The sequence below is a fragment of the Arvicola amphibius genome, chromosome 17, assembly GCF_903992535.2.
Source record: "Arvicola amphibius chromosome 17, mArvAmp1.2, whole genome shotgun sequence".
NCBI classification, from domain to species: domain Eukaryota; kingdom Metazoa; phylum Chordata; class Mammalia; order Rodentia; family Cricetidae; genus Arvicola; species Arvicola amphibius.
Window position 1 is genome coordinate 30,576,980 of NC_052063.2, and position 12,414 is coordinate 30,589,393.

Genomic DNA, 12,414 nt, shown 5'->3' on the forward strand with positions numbered 1-12,414 from the left:
GAAACAATTTAAGAGTCCTATGATGAGTGGCATAAAATATGCCAAAGAATTGGAAATCTGTTGTAAAAATTCCCCTGAAGAAATATGTTGAGAATATGCTGTTTTGTTAGATTAATTTGATGGTATTTTGCTTAAAATAAACTCTGAGTTTTGTACTAATTATTTTATAAGTTTATGATTTGTAGATGTTGAATGTGATGCTAAACCAAGAAAGACATTATATTTATTCTTTATTCATACCTTGGTGTGAAGATATTTCTACCTACTAAACTAAAATCAGAAGATAAAATTTCCTTATCAAATTGGATTATGTCAATTTTCACAAATTTGCTTATGTATTTTAATCCACTACTGTAAAATCTTTTTAAACCTGTGTGCTAGACTAGTCTGCATTTATGAGCACCTAGAGGACACCACAACAAGTTGCTTTCCTCCATGTGTTCCAGTCACACTGTGCCACCACCCATCTCTATCCAGGGACCTTTTGTAATTCTCCATTAGCCTCACCTTTCTGGACTCTCATAGAAAATTAACAGCACACGTGGCAATGTATGTCTGCCCTTTTCCTTCTCCGGTTCACATGCTTCAGTTGTCCACGCTTGTCCAAGAATCTATTCTGATCTTCTGTAGCAGTGTGGCCACTGTGCTCTTTTCAGCGCCAACTTCCCTCCCTTTACCTCAATACCTTGCCTGTTTCATTCCCCAAGCCACCAACCCACAGGAATGAAACATTTACTTTGAATGGGGTAAAAGTATGAAGAATGAACTTCAGTGCCTGAAAGCCTCTGTCTTTCCAGTGTGTCATTATAGCAAAAAATAAATAGAAAACCTGCTAGTTAAGTAACTATTCATAATAAAAAAAGTTCCGCTGTGTCTTGGGGGTACCATTCTCAGAAGAGATAAGCTTATGAAATTATTTTTTTCTGGTGAATAGATTGAAAATTTTGAATAGGGCACATTCCACATTCTATTGCTCCTTTTATGACCCACCTCAGCAGGAAATTAGGATTCAGTTTATTTACATGTCTTGTTTTAATATATGACCTCCAACCACATAGGCTGCCTGCAGACTTTTCTCTCTGTGTTCCTAGATCCAAGTCTCCAGTCTCAGCCCCAGATCTTCAGCAGAACACCATGGGCAGCCTTGCCTGTTTTCCTGCTCCTATCCCCTGTGGATTTCACAGATCTTCCACTTCTAACCTTCCTACCCCAACTTGCTGCTTTTCCCAGACACTACTTCAGTTGATATCCCTGCCAACCCAACGGCCACCCATCCCAAGGCAACAAGTTGGCTGAAAGTAGACCCACACCCCTCACTACTCCTGAGGTCCAATTTTCCCAGCTCTGTAGTAGGAAACCTGCAGAGGTCTCCCTTTCCTATATGACCACATCCCCAACAGATCACAAAGATCTTCTCCTCCAAACTTCCTAACTTGACTCATCCTAGTATCCCAGCCTCCAATATCATCAGACATTCCCTGTGAATACACGAGCTGAACAGGCCAGGAAAAGAGACAATATGTAGCAATCATGCTATAAAGAAAACCCACAGAAGAAACAGAAACCAAGGAACAAAAATGGGAGACCACCAAGTCCACTTGGAATGGGACTGATGGAACATGCGACCAAATCGGACTCTCTGAAAGTGGCTGATGGTGGAGGCTGACCGAGGAGCCAAGGACAATGGCGATGGGCTTGGTCTCTACGACGTGGACGGGCTCTGTGTGAGCCTTGTCAGTTTGGTTGCTCACCTTCCTGGACCTGGAGGGAGTTGGGAGGACCTTGGACTCAACATAGTGTAGAGAACCCTGATGGCTCTTTGGCCTGGAGAGGGAGGGAGTGGGGGTATTGGTGGAGGGGAGGGGAGGGAAGGGGAAGGAGGAGGGGAGGAGATGGCAATTTTTAATAAAAAATAAATAAACTGGAGGAAAAAAAAACCTACCCCAAAAAGACAAATCCAGAAATCAGCACCTAGACTTGTAATCATTCCAAACCCAGATGTCAAGACACCAGTGAAAAAACAATAATAACAGCTAGGGCACTATATTTCCATTGGCACCCAGCTGTCCTATGACAGTACACCCTGCATATTCCAACATGGCTGAAGGACAAGAAAAAGACCATGAAATAGCATTTATGGATATGAATATGAATATTTCTTCTTTAAAGAAGAAATGACTAAATCCCACAAAGAAACCCAGAGAACTCCCCCTTTCCCACCCATCAATGCCTGAGGCCAGTGATAGAGCTGGCTCTGAACTCATAAGAACAGGAGAACCATTCCTGATCCCTACCAGATGCAACACTTGGGAGAGCAGGCCCTGAACCTTGCCAGGGCATCACAACCCCAACCCTTTACTGCCTGCAACAGACAAGCAAGAGGACCCTTACCAACTCAGGAAAGCAGGATTTTCTCCTACCTAGGCAGCACAACAAAGCTGGCCCTGTTCTCTGAGGTGTATGCAACCCAGCCTCAGTGTTGCAAGCAAGTGAGAAATGTTCCCATTACTCATCTGACATGTGACAGCATGTGAAAGAGAGATGCCATCCCGCCAACCCTGCTCATCATTGCCTGAGACAAGCAGAAAAGCTGGCCCTGCCCCCTCAGCAGCTACAGAACTCAGAAGAGTATCCCCTGCTTCTCTCCTGTGCAACACAGTAGAATTGGCCCTCACAGCATAGGTGGGGGAGAGGTGACCCAGGAGAAAGTATTCCATCCCCTGCTCATTGCTGCAAGGCTAAATTAGCTGGGGCAGTGCTAGAGAGCACATCCTGCTTGCGGTAAGGACGGGGGAAAATGGCAGCCAGATCAACCCTGCAGCTGCCCAGGGTCAGAACCAGGGTTATGACTTGACAAGCCCCTACATTCACCCCATCTATGACCTGCTGGAGCATGTGAAAGGGCCTGATCCACAGACACAAAGCTGCAGGATTTCCAAAACACAGGGCAACAACAAGGTTTCCAAGACAAGTGCCATTGAGGGCCCAGCATCAATATTGCAGTAGAAAACAGAGGCCTTGAACCGGACCAGTGACTCTTTACAATAAAAACTTGCTGGTAAAGACTTAACAACAAAGCGGTTTTTCTGCATGACTCACTGTCTCACAGGGCAACTTCCATGATTTTTTCCTCTTAAATTTTGTTTTATTGGGGGGGGGGTTCTAAGGACAGTGGGTGGGTATGAAAGGATGGGGAAATGAATGGGATAGAGGTGCTTGATGTGAAAGACACAAGAAATAAATAAAACGGAAGAAATAAAGACATGGAAAAAATAGAAAAGGAAAACACAAACAAATAGTTTAAGGAAATAAAACTGTTAAAGACATGAAATTGAAAATAAAATCAATAACAAAAACCCAATCTGAGGGAATTCTGGAAATGAAAAAATTTAGAAATTTGAACAGAAACTACAGAGGCAAACTTCATCAACAGAATAATGTTGATGGAAGAGAAAAGCCCAAGCACTGAAGATACAATAGAAGAAATGGATTCATAAGTAAAAGAAAATGCTAAACCTAAAAACTTCTGACACAAAACCATCCAGGAAATCTGGGACACTAAGAAAATTACAAACTTAAGAAATATAGGTATAGAGGAAGTAGAAAAAAAAACTCAGGTTTTTTTTTTTTTTAAAAACATGCCCAGAACATGTTTTAAACAAAATAATAGAAAAAAATTTTCTTAACCTAGAGAAGGATATGCTTATAAAGGTACAAGAAGCTTACAGAGCACCAAATAGATTGGACCAGAAAAGAAAGTCACTGAACCTCATAATAACCAAAACACTAAACCTTCAGGACAAATAAATATTAATGGCAAAAGAAAAAGACCAAGCAGCATATAAAGGAAGATCTATTCGACTTACACCTGATTTCCTTTTTGTTAATTAATTCAATATTTTTTCATTTATTTTACATCTTGAACATAGTTCGTCTCTGTCTTCTCCTCCTGTTCCTGCCCCTCCCCCAACCACTAATGTTCTGATTCTGTTCTGAAAGTGGCACACCTCCCTTGAGTGTCAACAAAGCATGGCAAAAGGAGACGCTGGAAGCCAAAAAGGCCTGGACAGATGTGCTGCAGATTCTAAGAGACCATAGGTTCCAGATCAGACTAATATACCCAGCAAAACTTTCGATCACCATAGATGGAAAAATAAGATATTCCATGATAAAGTCAAGTTTAAACAATATCTGTCTATAAAAGCAGCCCTACAGAAAGTGCTAGAAGGAAAATTCCAAACTAAGGAGGTTAACTACACCCATGAAAACGCCCAGGAAATAAATAATCTCATCAAAAGAAAATTCTGCCAAGTGACCATTGTAAATACACACACACACACACACACACACACACACACACACACACACACACACACACACACACACACACATATATATATATATATATATATATATATATATATATATATATAAAACAGAAGGGCACCCAAGCTTGTAAAAGAAACACTAGTACAGCTCAAATCACATATTGACCCTCGTACACTTATAGTAGAGACTGCAATACTTCACTTTCCCTAGTACAGGTCATCTAGACAAAATCTAGAGAAATGCTGAAGCTAACAGACATTGTAAATTAAATGGATTTAATAGCTATTTACAGAACATTTCACCCAAACACAAAAGAATAACCCTCTTCTCTGCACCTTTTGAAATTTTCTGAACAATTTACAAGGCAAGTCTTAACGTATACAAGAAAATTGTAATAACATCCTGCATTCTATCTGACCACAAAAATTTAAAGGTCGATATCAACAACAGAAAAGATAGAAAGCTTACAAACTCACGGAAACTGAAGAGCTCACTAATGAATGAAAAGTGGGAATAGAAAGACAATAAAGACTTCCTAGAATAAATTTATGGGACACAATGAAAGCAGTTTTAAGGGGTAGGTTTATAGCACAAAGTGCCTACAAGAAAAAGATCGAAGAGATCTCATATTATTAGCTTAAAGGTAAAAATGAAAGCTTAAAAACAAAAAAGGACATCACACTCAAAAGGAATAGATGGTAAGAAATAATCTGAGAAATTAAATCAATAAAATATAAGAAACAAAAATTATCAATAATAAATGAATTTAAGAGCTGATTTAGTGGGAAATCAATAAGATTGACCACTCAAAATTAACTAAAATAAGAGAGAATACAAATTAACAAAATTACCAATGAAAAGAGGGACATAAGAGTAGAAACCAAGGAAATCTAGAGAATCATAAGAATATACTTCAAAAATACCTATGCTCCATCAAACTAGAAAATCTGAAAACAATGGATAATTTTCAGAAACATACCTCTTATGGAAATTAAATCAAGATCAGATATGTAATGTACACAGGCCTAAAATTCCTACTGAAATAGAAATTATCATTAAAATCGTCCAACCAGAAAAAGTCCACAACCAGATGGTTTTAGTGAAGAATTCTACCAGACTTTCAAAGAAGAGCTAATGCCAATACTCTTCAAATTACTCTACAAAATAGAAAATAAAATGAACATTGATCAATTAATTGTATGAGTCCACAGTTATTCTGATACCTAAACCAAAACAGAGTCAACAATGAAAGGGAATTACACATCAGTTATTCTTATGACCATAGATTAAAACTTTTCAATAGAATACTTGCAAATCAAATCCAAGAACATATCAAAAATATTATCCACAATGATCAAGGAGGCATCACCCCACAAATACAGGAATGGTTCAATATATGCAGGGAAAGAATACCTTAGGCAATAACCTAAATATACCCTGGGATATCTCTAACCAAGCAAGTGAAGACTTTTTTGATAAAAATCATTGGGACATTGAAGAAGAGAGCAGAGATGGAAATAGCTCCCATGCTCATGAATCAGTAAGATTAATATAGTAAAAAAAGTCATCTTACCAAAATAAATCTCCATCACAACTCTACCACAATTCTTAACAAACTATAAAAGGATAATTTTCATCTTCATATGGAAACATGAAACACCTAGGATATCTAAAACAATCTTGAATAATAAAATGACTTCTTGAACTATTACTATCCTTGAACTCCAAATGTACTAAAGTGGTATAGTGATAAAGCAGGCTAGAATTGAGAGTAAAACAGACATGCTGGTCAACAGATCAAATTAAAGATCCAGTATAAATGAACAACTATAGACACATGCTTTTTGATAAAATACCCACTGGGAAAAATAACATTTATCACAAATGGTGCTGGTCAACCCAGATGCCTGAATGCAGAAGAATTAAAGTAGATCCATATTTATCATCCTGCATAAAATTCTATTCCTAATTAATCAAAATCCTCAACATGAAAACAGATACACTAGACCTGATAAAAGTATAAATGAGGAATAACCTTGAAATCTTTGCCAAAGGAAGAAACTTTCTGAACAGAACACCAGTAGCAGAGGCACTAAGATCAACAATTAATAAATGGGACAACATAAAATTGTAAAGCTTCTTCCAGGTAAAAGGTACACTATCCTTTGAACAAAATGAATCTTACAGAAGGGAAAAGGATGTTTACCAACTACATATCTGATAAAGGGATAATATCTAACATACATATAACTAAAAATAAAATTAGATATCAAGAAAAAATTAAAACAGGGTACAGTTATAAACAGTATTTTTAATATGGGACACTAAATGACTGAGAAACATTTAAAGAAATAATCAACATCTTTACCTTCTGGGAAACACAAATCAGAACTACTTTCAGATTTTATCTGAAACCCATTCAGAATGGCTAAGACCAATAAAACAAGTAATAGCTAATGTTGGGAACAAAGTAGAGAAAGGGAAATACTCATCCAATACTAGTGGAGTGAAAACTTGTAGAGCCATTATGGAAATCAATATGGTGTTTCCTCGGCAAGATAGGAGTCTACCTCAAGGTTCAACTACTACACTCATTATACCCAAACGTTGCTTCATCCTACTACAAGGACACTTGCTCAAAACTCTTAATAACAAGAAATTAGAACCAAACTCGATGGCCCTCCACAGAAAAACAGATAAGAAAATATGGTGCATTTATAAAATAGAGTATTACTTAGCCATTTAAAAAATGACATCCATGATTGATGTCATTCACAGATGAATGACGGAACTAGAAAAAAATCATCCTGAGTGAGATATCTCAGACCCAGAAAAAAATACGGTATTTTTGATTGAGGATGCTGGGCATGTTGGCTAATATCTCAATGTCAACCAAGCTCCAATCCCTAGAACGACAGAGGTTAAGTGTAGAGTAAGGGATTAGGAGGGGCAGATCTTATTAGGAAATGGATATAAAATAGATATTATGCATGGATGTTTGGACTGGAATGGAAGCATCAAGTGGGTAGGGGGAGGATAGAGGGGGCATGAGGGAGAGTATATAGGGAGAGTGTGGTGGTTTGAAAAAGAATGGACTCCATAGGTAACAAGGCTACATCTCCTGATAGTGCCACTCCCTGGTGACCAAGCATTCAAATCTATGAGCTTATTGGGGTCATTCTAATTCAAACCATTGCAAAGAGTCTCATCCACATTACCATTTTTACAGTGACCTGCTGAATTAAGTGTGTGATGTGTCCTTGGATTACTGTCAAGCACAGAAATCTTGAAGAATATTCTGGAGAGATGTTACCATATTGGAAAGAAAGAATTTTTTTCTGATGTGTTAAATGGCAAAAATAGTGTTGTCTTCCCATGGGAATACAGCAGGGCAATTATTCTGAAACATGTGAACAATATATCAGATGAAGATATCAAAATCACTCTACCTACTCAAGTGCCAATTTTGCAGGGGTTGGGTAAGACTTGTAAGCTGTTGATCTTTACCAGCTCCTGGGTAACAAAGAGGCCTTCAAAGCAACTCTTGAGGACATGAGGGTTTATGTAACATTGAAACAAGCTAAAGACACAATTCTTCCCTGGTGCTGCCCAGGAATCAATACAGGAGGAGGGGCATGCAGTGTGTCAGTCTGTATTGATGTCTCCCTTTTTCCTGAGTCTCCACATATCCTCCAAGGACAGGCAGAGTTTGTATATATATCACTAAGTTATTTATCATGACTCATCCAATTTTAGGATGCTGAGGTTTTTGTGCTGTAAGCCTAGGAGTTCTTTTCTGCTATTACTGTTTGAACTGATTTCCCAAACTAGTAACCAGGTGGATTTGATCAAGGTTGCTTCATGAATTTCAGAGACAGGAGAACAACAAGTGGAGATGAATCTGTTCAATGTGAAACAAGTCATTACTGGGTTACCACTGGCGGGTACTACTCCAATCGACAGTCCACAGTTCATCTTTTTATTTAATGCTTCCTGAGATGTGTGAAGTAACAAGGGCTTTTGAGAGCTAGTCTCAATGCCCTCTCAGTGTCCTTGCTGGAAACTACAAAAAGCAAAGGGACTTTTCTATGGCTAATGTAAGGATAAACAAACAAACTCACATGTATGTTTCCTAATCAGTCTCTTTATTCTTCTGCTTCTATTCTAATTATCTTGTCTGACTTCTAATTTCTAGCTTCTTCTCCTCACATCTTCTCTCTCTAGCATCAAAACTTTATTTCTCTCAGGAGCCTTGGAGCGATAAAGAAAATACAAAAATTGTCTCTCACTGGTCAAAAGCACAATCCTAGGGAAAGCCATGGGAGCTGAGTCATTGCTATGGCAACGCAAGTGTTCAAGATTACAGAAGTAAGACTGTGACCAGAGGGCAGGGCTGGTGGGGGCACAGTGAGATAAGCTTTGACACACAGGTCTTTTGTTAACAGACTGGCAGTCAAAGAATTGACATGCTTTTCTTAGTAACCTTGGTTGGAAATCTGTGACTATGGCCTGAAGCATAGATGAAAAGTTGTAAACTTATGATCTATTTACAAAAAGCCTTTAGTCTCATTTGAACTTACTTTGAGGTGAAAGAGAGCTAATTGTGTACAGTTAGTCTGAACCGAAAGTAACAAAGCAGGTTTTCAGTTTTCTACAGTCCTCATGGGACAAATAGATCTAGTTATAAAGCATGTCCTAATATATAGTCTATATATCAAAACTATATAGCTAAATGAAAGTTTATCTTTCTGACCACTCACAGATATATGTGCCCAAGATTGAGCTGCAGTCATGAGATTACATATATACATCACATGTATATATGAGATTACACACATGTATGTATGAGATTACACACTACCATGCAGGTATTGGGAAGACACCTAACTGCTTTCACGAAAGTGAGCAACAGCTTCCAGAGTCAATGCCCCTGTAGGCCTTGCCAGGACAGAATTAACCTCCATCAGAATCACTCCTCTGTTGGGTTGACATAGAGTATTAGTTATCACTTGCTATAACTCTCCTGACCCCTGATACTAGTATTACTTTGCTAGTTAAGACCAGAGGTCCATCAAATGAATGAGAAAATCACAGGTAAGTTTCTTTAGGAAACCAACCAACCAGCACAATCACAGCAAGACCTTTTAACTTTCCCTAGTCCAGTGTTATCCTCTGTTTATAACAGTAAAATTAAACTGCCGCTACGGGAATTAGCGGACTATGCACAACTGTATCTGTTCCCATTAACTTTCTTTTTGTTTGTTTGTTTGTTTTGTTTCTGGTTATTTATTTTGTTTTCAATTTTTTTTTTATTTTGGGGATAGCTTGTTTCCATAGGATAATGATATAGTGACTACTGACTTATTGTCTAAATGGGGTCCATCATCATACAAATATATACAGAATCTTTAACACCAAGACTAATGATCACATTATTCCTAACAAGTATATCCTTGTTATACTATTTTAGAATATTATGGCACATTTTATTATATTGCTTTTTATTTCAAATACATTATCTTTGTTTTTTTTGTTTTTTTTTTTAGAATTCTTTTTTTTCTCATTTTTTTATTAAAGATTTCCATCTCCTTCCCTCCTCCTCCCCCTTCCCTCCCCTCCCTTCCACCCATACCCCCTCTCCACCCCTCTCCAAGACAAAGAGCCATCAGGGTTCCCTTCACTATGTTAAGTCCAAAGTCCTCCCAGCTCCCCCTGTGAGCCTTGTCAGTTTGGTTGTTTTCAAATTTTTATCTTTGGGAACTTATGACTGCTTTAAAATAAAGTGATAAAGCTCTGTAACTGCAAATGATTGAATAAATAAATAAGTGAAGTGTCTGAAATGCCCATATGGAAAGATCATAAGCAATTAAATAGGTAAGCTACGAAAAACAGGAAGTCGATGTGGGATGTCCCCCTGTATGCTGTGAATATGTTTTATTACCATTGTTTAATAAAGAAACTGCTTTGCTTTGGCCTTTGGCAGAGCAGAATACAGCTAGGTGGGAAATCCAAGCCGAGAGACAGGGAGAAAGAAGGCAGGGTCAGGAGATCACAGCTGTCACTGCAACGAATTGTTCTTCCTGCCTCTTTCAGTCACTGTGTGTGACCATCCAACTTGATCTGGAACTCTTGGTTATCTGTACATTAGGTATGTCTTCGTAGATTCTCATAGAAAGCAACAGCACAGCGGGAGCTCACGGATGCTCTCTGCATCCTTCAGTTTGCATGTTTCAGTTCCATACACTTTTCCATGCTTCTACTCTGATCTTTCGCTGCAGCAGAATCACTGTGCTCTTCTCATAGCCCACTTTCCTTACTTTCCCTCAGTGGTTGCTACTTTCATTCCATGAGCAATCAATCACAAGAATGGACCATTTACTTCATCCAAATAATCTATGACTGTCATTAAGATTCTGCAACTGGTCTCTCCTAATTTGTGCCTTTTGGGCTCTAATTTTCTGTAAACCTATTCTGTAACCTAGGTGATTAACAGAATCTCCTCTTTGAAGCTTTTCAGGAGTAATTTTTAATCCCCATTTAGGCAAGATTCTCTTTGCTTCTTTAAACATCCTTTCTAAAGTATCTGTATTTGAATCAGATAACAAAATGTCATCCATGTAATGGTAGACTATAGACTAAGGAAATTGCTTACATATTATTTCCAATGGCTGGCTGACAAAGTATTGGCATAGAGTGGGGCTATTAAGCATTCCCTCTGGGGGGGCGGACACTCCATTGATATCTCCTAGTAGGCTGAGTATTGTTATTAGTAGGCACCGTGAAGACAAACTTTTCTATATCATTTTCTTGTAAAGTTATAGTGAAGAAAAAAGCAAGAGAGCAGGTGCATGATTTAAAGTTGCTTTTTACAGTATCAGAAACCACACCTATATGGGCTGGTATCTTAAAGGCTATTGGCTGAAGGGGAAGAATGTACTCCCACAGCAAAATAGTGCTTGTGATTGATTGGAATCTGAGAGAATAGATACATACACAGGGCTGAGATCTGATATTGGGCATGGCCATGTTGATGTTTTTATGTTTTCTTGGTTTCTTTATTTCAGAATGCCAAAAGTTTTCAAAAGGAGAGACATGAAAGATGTCACAAGGATATGCAGTAAGGATGATTGTAAATAATAGTCTGGTTTGCAAATATAGATTTAAAAATATTTTCTTTAGACAAACAGAAAAATAAAAAGTGAAAATGTAGATGGCCTATAGAAAAGAAAGAAAGGATATATATGTGTATATATATACATATATATATATACACACACACACATATATGAACAGATACAACAGACAACTCTGACAGTCTACAATAGACAAAAGAGTTGACCTCACCTTTACCATCTGCAGCACTCAGGAAATGGTCCTTGTCTCTTGTCTAGGCAGCAGAACAGAGCTACCTCATAGTTTGAGTTGAGGGTGACCCAGCTCTGATGTTATGAGCAAAGGAGAGCTATTTCCATTGCTTATTGGACATGTGGTAGCATGGGCTGAGGAGAGATGCCCTCCTCCCTACCTCTCATCAAAACCCGAGACAGGTGGAGGTCATAAGAGTAGGAGGGTGCCTTTAAAACCCAGCACTTGGGAGGCAGAAGCAGGAAGATCTCTGTGAGTTAAGCCCTGCATGGTCTATAGAGTGAGTTCTAGGACAGCCAAGGCTACACAGAGAAACCCTGTCTATCTCAAAATTAATAAATAAATACAACCAAAAAGCAAAAAAGTAACAAAACAGGAAGGCTGCTGTCCCTACCTCTACTCCTTACAAGCTCTAGCACCTGAGAGAGTGGGTCTTGCATGTCATCTGAGCAACTCAACAGAGCTGCCCTAATGGTGTAAGTGTGGGAGAGCCAACCCCAAGGGTCTGAAAGCAGGAGAACTTGCCCCCACCCCTGGCTCACTGTGATAAGAGGTGAATTAGCCAGGGCAATGCTGGAGAACTCACCCTGGTGGCTAGAAACGGAGTAACCGGGTGGGCAGATCAACCCTACAGTCATCCAGACCCAGACCCGTTAGGACTTGGCCAGCCCCAACAACCACCTCATCGACGATCTGCTAGAGTAACCGAAGGGACTTGAC